General features: G+C 39.9%; 1 long non-coding RNA gene across 1 annotated transcript; it reads right to left on the bottom strand.

Annotated features, from left to right (window-relative positions):
• Positions 1-8,575: 8,575 nt before the first annotated feature.
• Positions 8,576-9,233, bottom strand: LOC311282154. The gene is made up of 3 exons (XR_014625886.1): positions 9,125-9,233; positions 8,969-9,037; positions 8,576-8,844 (listed from the first exon to the last, which is right to left on the bottom strand). It is a non-coding gene; the product is annotated as an uncharacterized lncRNA (long non-coding RNA).
• Positions 9,234-12,052: the final 2,819 nt, after the last annotated feature.

Here is a 12,052-nt window from a genome sequence, read left to right as displayed (position 1 = left end):
ACGATCGGATGATAAGAGCAAATCATTTGTTACTCTAACGAGAGCAGTCTCAGTACTATGGTATGGTCTAAATCCGGACTGAAAATCCTCGCAGATATCATTTCTTTCTAGAAAGGAACATAGTTGTGAAGATACTGCCTTTTCTAGTATCTTTGACAGAAAGGGTAGATTCGAGATCGGCCTGTAATTGACTAATTCTGAAGGATCAAGTTGCATTTTTTTAACAAGCGGTTTAATCATAGCCAGCTTAAAGTTTTTTGGTACGTATCCTAGAGACAAAGAGGAATTAATGATATTAAGAAGAGGATCTATGACCTCTGGAAGCATCTCTTTCAGTAGCTTAGTCGGTATAGGGTCTAACATACATGTTGTAGATTTAGATGATTTAACGAGTTTAGTAAATTCTTCCTCTCCTATAGCAATGAATGAATCAAATTTTTCCTCAGGGAGACTACAATGCACTGCCTGATGCGATACTGTAGTAGACGGTTGCATAGTTATAATTTTATCCCTGATATTATCAATCTTATAAGTGAAGAAGTTCATAAAGTCATTACTGCTGTGCTGCTTGGAACCTTCTGTGTTTGAAGCTTTCTTTTTCGTTAGTTTAGCCACTGTTTCAAATAAATACCTAGGATTATGTTTATTTTCTTCTAATAGGTTTGAAAAATAAGCAGATCTAGCAGCTTTTAAAGCCTCTCTGTAAGCAATCGAGCTCTCTTTCCATGAAATGCGAAATACCTCTAATTTTGTTTTCTTCCAGTTGCGCTCCATTTTTCTGGCTGCTCTCTTAAGGGCCCGAGTGTGCTCGTTGTACCACGGCGTTGGATTATTTTCTTTAATCTTCTTTAAGCGCAAAGGAGCAACTGTGTCTAAAGTGCTGGAAAAGAGAGAGTTAAAAGTTTCTGTTGCAATATCAAGTTTTTCTAAGCTATCCGGGATGCTAAAATGATGAAACTGATCAGGAAGATTATTAATAAAGCAATCTTTAGTAGCAGAAGTGATGGGTCTAACATATTTGTAACACGGAGTCGGCTTTGCAGCCTTGGCTAAATGTAATTTACACGAGACTAGATAATGATCTGAGATGTCATCGCTCTGCTGCAGAATTTCAACGGCATCAACATCTATTCCATGTGATATTATTAGATCTAGAGTATGATTACGACGATGAGTAGGTCCTGACACGTGTTGTCTAACTCCAATTGAGTTTACAATGTCTTTAAATGCCAATCCCAATGCATCTTTTTCATTATCGATGTGTATATTAAAATCACCAACAATTAGTACTTTATCTGCAGCCAATACTAACTCTGATAGAAAGTCCGCAAATTCTTTGATAAAGTCTGTATGGTGCCCTGGTGGCCTGTATACAGTAGCCAGCACAAATCTCAAACGTGATTTATCATTTTTACTATATATTTTTACATTAAGCACTAACACTTCAAAAGAATTATATTCGAAACTTGATTTCTTAGTGGTTTTGAAAATATTACTATAAATTACAGCAACACCACCCCCTTTGCGTTTCAGACGGGGTTCATGTTTATAACAGTAATCTTGCGGGGTGGACTCATTTAAAGTAATGTAATCGTTTGGTTTTAGCCAGGTTTCTGTCAAACACAGCACATCTAGGTTATTATCTGAAATCATATCATTAACAATGAGTGCTTTTGAAGTAAGCGATCGAATATTCAGCAACCCAAGCTTTATCATTTGCTCATCTGTATTATAGCTGTTTTTTATTTGTTGAACATCAATTAAATTTTTAACCTTAGATAGGTTTAAACATTTTTTGGATTTCCAAAATCGGGGAACAGACACAGTCTCTATATGATGATAGCTAGGTGAAAGAGGCTCTATGTGATGGGATTTATCTGACCTGGGTGACGCGAGGCCGCTAGCAGACGGTTGGTTTAGCCAGTCTGTCTGCTTCCTGACCTGGTGCCCAATTTGTCATGTTTGAGCTCTAAGACTATGAGCCATATTACTAGATAGAAGAGCAGCACCATCCCAGGAGGGATGAATACCATCTCTTTTCAACAGGTCAGGTTTGCCCCAAAAACTTTTCCAATTGTCTATGAATTCTATATTATTACACGGACACCACTCAGACAGCCAGCGATTCAGTGAACACAATCTACTAACTATCTCATCACTCCTGCGAACAGGAAGGGGGCCAGAGCAAATTACAGTGCCTGACATCGTACTTGCAAGTTCACACACCTCTTTAATATTAATTTTGGTGATCTCCGACTGGCGGAGTCGAACATCATTAGTGCCGACATGAATAATGATCTTAGAGAATTTACGATTAGCATTAGCCAGCACTTTTAAATTTGCTTTGATGTCAGGCGCTCTGGCTCCCGGCAAACATGTGACTATGTTCGCTGGTGTCTCTATTTTCACGTTCCGTGTGATCGAATCACCAATTACTAGGGCACAATCAACAGAATTCTCAGTGGGTGTTTCACTGAGCGGGGCAAATCGATTTGTTGTGGTAATCGGAACGGAAGAGTGGTTTTTTGATCCGCGACTAGAGCGATCCCTCACTGTCACCCATTTGCCCGGCTGCTCAGGCACTACTTCAGCTGGAACCGAATCATGTAAAGAGTTCACTATGCTAGGCGCATCCAAAATAGTATCTAAAGCTCTAGCACTCTTACTATCCTCAATTAAAGTTTGGATGCGTGTCTCTAATTCTGAAATCTTCTCTGTCAGCCTAACTGTCTCCTTACATTTATCACATATAAATCCTACATTGCCAACAGAGAAGTCTATGCTAAACATGTGACATGAAGTGCAGGTGACAATAACAGGACAAGACATTACTCACCGTGTTTGTTGACTGATTATTACTTACCTGAGCTTTTATGAACTCAAAGGCGCGAGCGCGCGAGAGAAAAAATAAATAAATAAAACAGCTGAGCGCACGGGTGGCGCGTTAACAGGCTAGCAGTAGCGAATTAGCGTGTTGTGTTAGTAGTAACGGATGCTAGCGATGTCAATCTGAGATGTTGGGTAAGCTGTATTTAGTATAAACAACTACAAATTGTAGTAAATGATGGTTCAAAACAAAGAAATACGAGGCTAAGACGGAGCTTACAGCACCGAGGCAAACACACTCACAGCAGGCAGCGAGGCAGACAGGAGCAATCGATCAGCGATCCAAACAAGGTCACAGGCAAGAACTAGGGGTGGAACGGTACATGTATTCGTATTGAACCGAGAGAGAGAGAGAGAGAGAGAGAGAGAGGGGCGCGGGCGCGGGCGCGATCGAAAAGTTGCAAAGTGTTTACATGTGTGTGTGTGTGTGTGTGTGTGTGTGTGTGTGTGAGTGTGAGTGTGTGAGAGAGAGAGAGAGGCGCGGGCGCGATCGAAAAGTTGCAAAGTGTTTACATTTGTGTGTGTGTGTGTGTGAGTGTGAGAGAGAGAGAGAGAGAGAGAGAGAGAGAGAGAGAGAGAGAGAGAGAGAGAGGGCGCGATCGAAAAGTTGCAAAGTGTTTACATTTGTGTGTGTGTGTGTGTGTGTGAGAATTGACACAGACGCTATCTATCTATCTATCTATCTCTATCTATCTATCTATCTATCTATCTATCTATCTATCTATCTATCTATCTATCTGTCACATAAATTGGTTGTCTGGGAGGGTAATGGTTTGTAAAAGTTAAAAAATGTTAACATAAGATATCTCTTTAAAAAAAAAAATACACATATTTAAATCTTTTTAAAATTGACTTTTGCAAATAACCTGTTAAATTTATAGAAGTATTTGTTAATATTAATGGACCAGAGCTTAAATAGTTTTATTTTTTAACTAACAACTAAAAAAAGATTTATAAATACTAACCAATATATATATAAATTTTAAATGGGCTTTTTTTATGAGAAGTTTTTATTTCTATGATGCATTTATTGGAGAGAATAATCCTGTCAGACGCACCACTGCTGTGAACGCGCGTCCACGTAAACACAATTTAAACAATGTATTATTCAATACATTACTTCTATATAATTATATATTAAGTTGCTCAAGCAAGTGGTAAAATATTTAACCATGTACTTATATTAAAATCTTTTGTATTTAAATTTTAATACAATAAATCTTGCATGTCACAAAGAACTTGTTTTTCCACCTCCATGAATAAGACGAGTGTTGTTCATTATGTCGCCTTGTTGAGGTAAATTGTAGTTTTCCTTGCTTTAACTCAGTCTTAAAGTGAAAAAAGTAGTAATTAATTAAATAAATTTATGGTGAGATTACTACATTTTATTTAATTAATCGCACTTATGGTGAAATTACTACATTTTCAGGTCAATCGGTGTTCATTTTGACCACGAAACATGCGCTGTCACTTTAATTCAGCGTTTGCAGCACAGCAGAAATAGACTCGGTGCAGAAACGATCTCTGCACTGCTGTATACGCACCGCAACTGGAACAGATCGATCATCGACGGACTGCATCCTCGTGCAGTGTGAAAGCTCTGTTAACATGGGTACGGAAAAAAAATACTCACCGCAAACGAAATATATGTGAAACGGGCGTTAGACTTGGAGCAGGAGAGCTACTCCGGCTGCTACTCGCAGTAGAGCGAGTGTTGCCATCTCCAGTTCAGCGACACATTTCCAGCTGCGCGCTCTCTGTCCGCTAGTGCTCAACTGTATGTGACGCAAGTGTTTGTGTGTGAGTGTGCGCACACTCATTGGGATAATTGTAAACACAGACAGAAAAGACATGCCATCGTGGAAATAAGATAAATAACATATTACTTAAGGGCCATTTAGGTTTTTTTTTTATAAAATAACAAATTGTAATCTGTCGCTATAAAGAAAATCAAATCAAATTTACTTGACCTCCAAGGGGGGCGGGGGGAGCCGTTAGGAGGGCGGGGCGCCCCCCTTATATAATGGTAGGGGAAACACTGAACTATAACTAATTACTTTTTTAAAGTAACGTTCCCAACACTGGATATAAATAAGCATGATAATGCAATGCAGACTCAGTGTATGGTTCAGTAACTTTATTTGGTAGCATTATTGCTAACTGCATTATTTAAAATGTTATTTGATTATAGGTTCGCATATAATGTTCATTGTTTGCATTTCCATTGATTACTGCATTTATGTGAGATTAGTAAAGAGCATTTGTTGCATAAATCCTGATCCTGTGTCTATAAGCAGCACGTACAATATATTTTACCACAAGTAAAATACACACAACTCTTGTCACGGGTTGTTGCAGGAAGGCAGATGATGAATAAAGTTTCAAAACAACGTTTAGTGAGGAAAATACAAATACTACAGACAGGCAGGGCAACACACACCAAATAACGTTAAGACCGAACAACTGAATGAGAGGGATGAACTTATAAAGCAGACACAAACAAGGATAATTAAAGGAACACAGCTGACACAGATTAACTAATAAATGACAGTAACCAAGGAGACAGCTGAGCTAAGTGACAGGAATCTGAACAAAGACATGTAACAAAAGACAACAAACTGAAGGTCCATGAAAAAGTTAAACAGAACACAATGTGAAATAATGCCCCCCTTCAGTAGGCACGACCTCGCACCGTAACAGAAGTGACGAGGGAGAGATGCAGGGGGCTTTGGAGGTGGTCGAGGCGGTGCTACAGGCAAGGAGCCAGGAGATGGCGAAGGGCAGACAGAAGCAGGCAGATGGGACCATGGAGGCACAGATGGAAGTTGCCAGATGTTGCCGACCCAGAGTGCGACCAGGATGATAGCCAACGGCGGCATGGATGGAGGAAGGAGCCATGATGGGGATCTGATGGGCATCATCCTGGTGACGATCGACGGACAGGCAGCTGTAGGAAGAGCCCCTCGCGCAGAGGAAGCGATGACATACCGACGACCTAGGTGGCCACGACGGAGCTGTAGCGACGACCCCCTGAGAAGTAAGAGGGGACACTGAGGGCTGAGGACGAACTGAGGGGGCGGAGGTGACGACTGAGGGAAGGCGGAGCTTGCCAGAGCCAAAGGGGTGAAGGGCCTGAGAGCAGAGGACGGCCCGCAAGTCCGCAGCGAAGGCGTGGCGAGGACTGACCCAGGCGAAGGCGTGGCGAGGACTGACCCAGGCGAAGCCAGCGGTCCGAGGGAGCCTGGCGAGGTCGAACAGCCGAATGTCCACGCTGGAGTCGAGGGAGGAAGGAGCGCAGGAGCCAGGACGACAGGTCTAGGTGGATCTGAGCTCTCCAAGGCTGGAGGCGGAGCCACAGGCTCATACCGCCCAGGAGAGATGGGCTCCTGGCAGGTCCAAGGTGGAACCCCACCAGTGAGAGGAGGTGACACAGATGGACCAACAGGAGACAATGATGACAGGGTGGTAACAGTGGTTGAGGACTGAGGAAGGGCAAAAGCAGTCAGGACAGGTGGTTGGAGAGGGAGGCTGGGCAGGGTTAACATGACTGAGGATGATTGACCTACAGGTAAGTTTATGGGATAAAGGAGATCCATTTCTCCACTCCCTTGAAAAATGTCCATAGAATCACTCTCAGTGGCGGGAGGGTGGGCGGGGCTCGCTTCCATCCCCTCGAACTCCACCAAGACTCCCACGGCGATGGACGGTGTTGCCGGATCACACCCCTGGTCAGACTCTTCGTGATGCTTCGGCTCCAGCATGATTGTGGGCACTGTCCTCTCTTCTAGTGATGAGTTGTTCATTGCGTTTGTCATGTGACAAATGAACGAAAGACTCAGAAGGTAAAGTAATTATTTATGTTCCCTGTAAATTATTTTTGACTGCATTATAATGATTTCTTAATTCAGAATATGATCAAGATTGCGTAGGTGGATGTGTTCGGGGAATTTGCCTGTTAAAAGTATAACATTTAAAGCCCCTTAAATGAATGAAATGACTCGAAAAAAGATTCATTCATTTTGATGAACGAGATCGAACAAGAGAGTCAGTAAAATGATCCGAACTTCCCATCACTACTCTCTTCGTCAGGCTCTGGCTAAAACAACGTTTAATGAGGAAAATACAAATACCAGACAGACACCAAGGGCCTATACCATGAAGCCGGTTTAGGTGGCTAGCCAGCTATGTTTCAGTTTAGTTTCCGCCAACCCTGGGTTTTAGGTACTATGAAAGTAGCTTGGCTTTAATCGGTGTTCGTTGCCATGGTATCTTACGCTGCACGGCTAACCTGCTCCGGGGCAGGTTATGTTCTGGATTCGAGATCTCAGACTGAAGTTTGACCAATCAGCTGAGAGCAAAGAAACATATAGGTGACGTAACTTATTCCCAGTGTCTGTTTCAATGACTTCATCTTTTCTTCCAAATCCGGTGGACATCTCAGCGCAAATTGTTTGACGAGCACTTCGTAGAGAAAGAGTTTTTAGCCAGACAAAATCCCCTTGCCTTTCCTGATAGTTACTTGTATGAAAGATACAGATTTTCCGCGGAAGGAATGTCTTATCTTTGCGAACTTCTTGAGCCGCACATAAAGAATTTAACACGTCGAATTCATGCACTTACTGTACCGCAAATGGTCTTGCGTTGCGTTTTTTGCAAGTTGTACGTACTTGCATGGTGGGTGACGGACAGAAGCTAGGGAAAAACACGGTTTGTCGAACCATTCGCTAGGTGGTCCTCGCTCTGCAGGAGTACATGAATAGTTTCATTAATAGTGTTCCCCGGACATTTATCGACCATGTCCATAAAAGAGGGCTTTTATAAAATTGCCGGTAAGATATATTGATAGGGTGACATCACATGAACACAATTCTTTTTTTTTTCTTTTTTTTTAAGCTAATTTCACAAATGTACTATACAATATAATACATGTTAAGAATTATTTTAAATCTTTATTATTCTGTTAATCTTATGATAGGATGCCCTAGAGTCATTGCAACGTAGTCTATTGCTTCAATCTCCACTGCTCTAGGGGAACATGAGGCAGATTATGTTTAGGAAGTCCTATCACAGCCTTAATGTTCAGGTAGAGATGATGTGAATATGTGAGATGATTATTTTCTGTAAGATGAATCTTTAAATTAATAGTAACATTAACAGATATAACAATGATCTACTAAACATTTCATCTGCAGACGACATGTGGTCATGAACGTATATGATCACAAGTTTGGATGCCAAATGGCCTGGCTCCAGTGCTTGACTCACGAATTTTCCGTGAGTCTGTGTTGTGTCAGCGCTTTGAGGAAAGCAAATTAAATTTGGTAAAGTACAAAACACTGTTAATTTGAACAGATAGAAAAACCCTACACAATAACCCCCTATCATGACCCTCAGACAGGGCCACAGCACCGCTTCAATGTGGCCCTCAGTAAAACCAGAGTGAAGACAGAGATGACCTTTGGCATCCTAAAGGCACATTTCAACCGTGTTCGGCGCTTAAGAGTCACCAGAGTGGGCATCACAGATAGTGGCTGCATGTGCCATTCTGCACAATATAGCCACCAGTAGAAAGGAGCGAGAAACACCACAAAACCAGCTTCTCCCCGATGAAACTGACCTGATCACACTTGACCACCCAGCTGGTGTATGTATTACATTTAATAAAAGCACATTGAAACTGCATATCTCAAACTGTTTTATTGGTTTTGTGGGATGGGAGGGAGAAAGAGAGCAAGAGAAAGTTGCATTAATAAATATTCATACTAAAGTGTTACTTGGTTAAATACGTTCACATACTGAGATCAGTTTTATCCAGCTGTGTGATCTCCATTTTTTTATTTATTTTGGAGCCTCCTCAGCTCACAGTCCAGCTCCTTTAGTGAACTGTCTAGTTCAAGTCTCCTTTTGTACAGGGCGGGAGTCAGGGAGGGAGTCCTCAGTCAGGGAGTCTGTTTCCACCTGAAACGTAATTCCACCACAAATGTGATCATTACAAGTTTTCTGGAGGCTCATCAAATCACAAAAAGTTCCTAGACTTACACAGGACTGACTGTAATTTATGTCAAGGGTTTTAAATCTTTACCTTGTTCACATTTCTTCTGAAGGCCATTGAGGTAGAGGCCTCAGTTTCTGGGGCAGGTTGTGAAAAATCCTACAATAAAAGAGATGTGTAAAGGCTAGTCCCTTTTTATGCCACACATTCAAATGTTTGCCATAATAAAAAGCCCAGTGCATTCACCTCAGCAACTGTCTGAGAACACACATACAGAGTGTATCCATCATTTCCTCCACCCTAATAAATAAAAATAGGCCAATGTAAAGCATAACTGTTGTAAAGCAGGTTATGTTTGGTGTTCTGTCTGCTGCATACTGACCTCTGTGTGGGAGACTGTGTGTATGTGTGCTGGCTTCAACAAGGACACTGTATTTCTCTCTACTGCAGAACATACAGTCAGCCATATTTAAAACTTAAAAAAGTAGTAATGTATTGCACACGGTACAATAGGTACCAGTGTTACTTGCTTAGAGGAGCCAGCACCAGGGTCAGATTGTACAGCACCTGTAATCCCATCCATAATCGGCCGCCCCTTATTGCCTACTCAGAGCCAACTCCTCCGCCAGTGTATTCTGGTTTTCTGAATTTAACTCTTTATTTCTGTTTGCTGCAAACAAGTGTTTGTGACAAAATGTTCACAAAAGTAATAAAAGGTTGTGGTAAATACTCACCACTTTGAATTATATTTTTATATTTTGTCTTTATCTGCTGCCAAGAACATTTGGAGTTGGGGTTGCATCTAAAAATCAATGAATATTAATCTTTCTTAGTACATACATTTTTTATATATTATAAAAATAGGCTATATTACACATATAGGCTACACTGCACATACATACATAATTTTACATAAATATAGAACGTATTTTTTTAACTTATACATTAACAATCAGCAATCTTTCTCCAACAGTCTTCTCTTGCTTTGGCCGCAGAGACCATATTGTTTCGAGCTTGAAATACATATTTAAATTCATCGTAATTCTGAATGATTATCTATTGCTCCACCGCGGAAAAATATATCACTCTCGCTCTCCCCGCGATTGGTTGTTCAGTGTCGACGTCACTCTTTTATGTGCACGCGCGCGTGGAGTAATCATAGCTTGAGGATCAAAGCCTGAGTTGACAGAGAAAGTTGATGAGCTGCATCATGGTACCAAAGCCTGATTGCATCGGTTTGGTTTTGTCAACTCAAAACTAATCCTGTAACCCCGAGTTTGTTCAGCTACCTTCATGGTACAGGCCCCAGATAACATTAAGACCAAACAACTGAATGAGAGGGATTAACTTATAAAGCAGACACAAACGAGGATAATTAAAGGAACACAGCTGACACAGATGAACTAATAATGTCGGTAACCGCTAAGTGACAGGAATCTGAACAAAGACATGTAACAAATGACAACAAACTGAAGGTCCATGAAAATGTTAAACAGAACACAATGTGACACTTATTTTTACTTAGCTATATTAAAAACTGTTTGCATTAACTACAGTTAAACAAATGTAAATTAATTGCAACCATTTATTACGAATATCTTTACAGTCCTAGTTTTTATCGAAAAAGATAATTAATGCAAAGAGAACAGGGTGAAAATATAAAATATGTGGTGACTATATTGATAGGAGCAAGTTGATATAGGTAAGTGAAATGTGTGCAGACCTGAGAAAATAGTATTTATGGAGATAAATTGTAGCCTGTGTCTCAGGGCAAACGTGTGAATGTTTACGGGATATTTTATGCAAACAACTCTCTAATCATGGTTATTCCTGTAGTTGTAAGCTTCATTTGTCTGTTCTCACGGAAGTACAAAACATGTTTTTTTCTGATCCAGGTAGGCTACAGGTTTCCAGTGTTTAGGTATAATTGGTTTAAGATATTTTTATAGCTATTTCAGTTAAAATGTTGCACAACAAGTGCATGAAATACAAGAAACAAATTCCAAGAGATAAAATATGTCTTGTATGGTGAGGAGCTAACTAATGGGTAATGTCTTACCTTGTTTTTACACAAATTGTTTTGCTATATTTAATTTTTTAGTTTAGTTATATTTACATATGTGTATATTTACATTAGGTATAATTGGTCGTGGAATAAGATATTGTGCCATATGCATGCGTTTCAAATGCAATTGGCTCATGTAAAAGTAATATAGGTCTTAATCGTATTTTAAGTGACATGACAGATTCTATAAACAACTAAGTTCATTTTCAGCTTTCTCCTGCTCTCTGCACTGGCATCAGGTGCAACCGGAAGTGTCTATGTATACACACTAGCTGTATCAGAAGGTGCTGCCAGACTTTAAACGCTTTGAAAGAGACAGTGAATCATTTTGCGAAGCAATTGGTTCAATTGAATTGGCTTTGTTTTTCCTTTCACTAACACAAATAATAAATGCTAGATTTTGTTTGATCAGACTTTACAAATCGCCACACTCTTGTGTCCTAGACAAACCTAAGTACTGTACTGTCAGACACCACATTTTTAGTGAAAGAAATTTCCATTGATGTCAAAATTTAAAAGAAAAATAACATAAACATTAAATGATATAATATAGTAAAATTTAAAATGAATACAAGGTATAGTTTAAAAAACATACTGATCACCTTATTCGGCAAGCTGACACTATTGTATTTTACTAAACAACTGAATGGTAACACAATTTGCAATATTATTGGCCTTTTTTTTTTTTCACTATTAACACAGATAGGAATGCTAATGCATACCAGAGTTTCCGCTAGAAAAAAATGGTGCCGGTCATAGTGACCGGCAGAGGTTTCGTTTTCCGGACATTTTGATGATATGCCGGTCAAATATCGCCTCTTAATTAGGGGGGCTGGATTATTACACATTTATTATTTATAATAATAATATTACCATCTTATGTGACAATTCTCCATTACGGACGCGTCGCGACCGTTCAAAGCGGCACTAAAAGACTGCTTTAAAACTTTCACAGAGACCTCAAACAGAAAGCACAAAGCCTTTCTTTAAAACGAATTTCGTTTTGTATTAATTGTATCTTAATTTTAATCAGTGTTTCAATATATCCAATTTTCTCGATTTAATAAATAAAAAGTAAATATAGCAGACAATAAATAATCACGACATGG

This window comes from Rutilus rutilus (assembly GCF_951802725.1).
Source record: "Rutilus rutilus genome assembly, chromosome: 22".
NCBI lineage: Eukaryota > Metazoa > Chordata > Actinopteri > Cypriniformes > Leuciscidae > Rutilus > Rutilus rutilus.
Note: the sequence above shows the minus strand (reverse complement) of the source record. Positions and strands in the feature narration are given on the sequence as shown.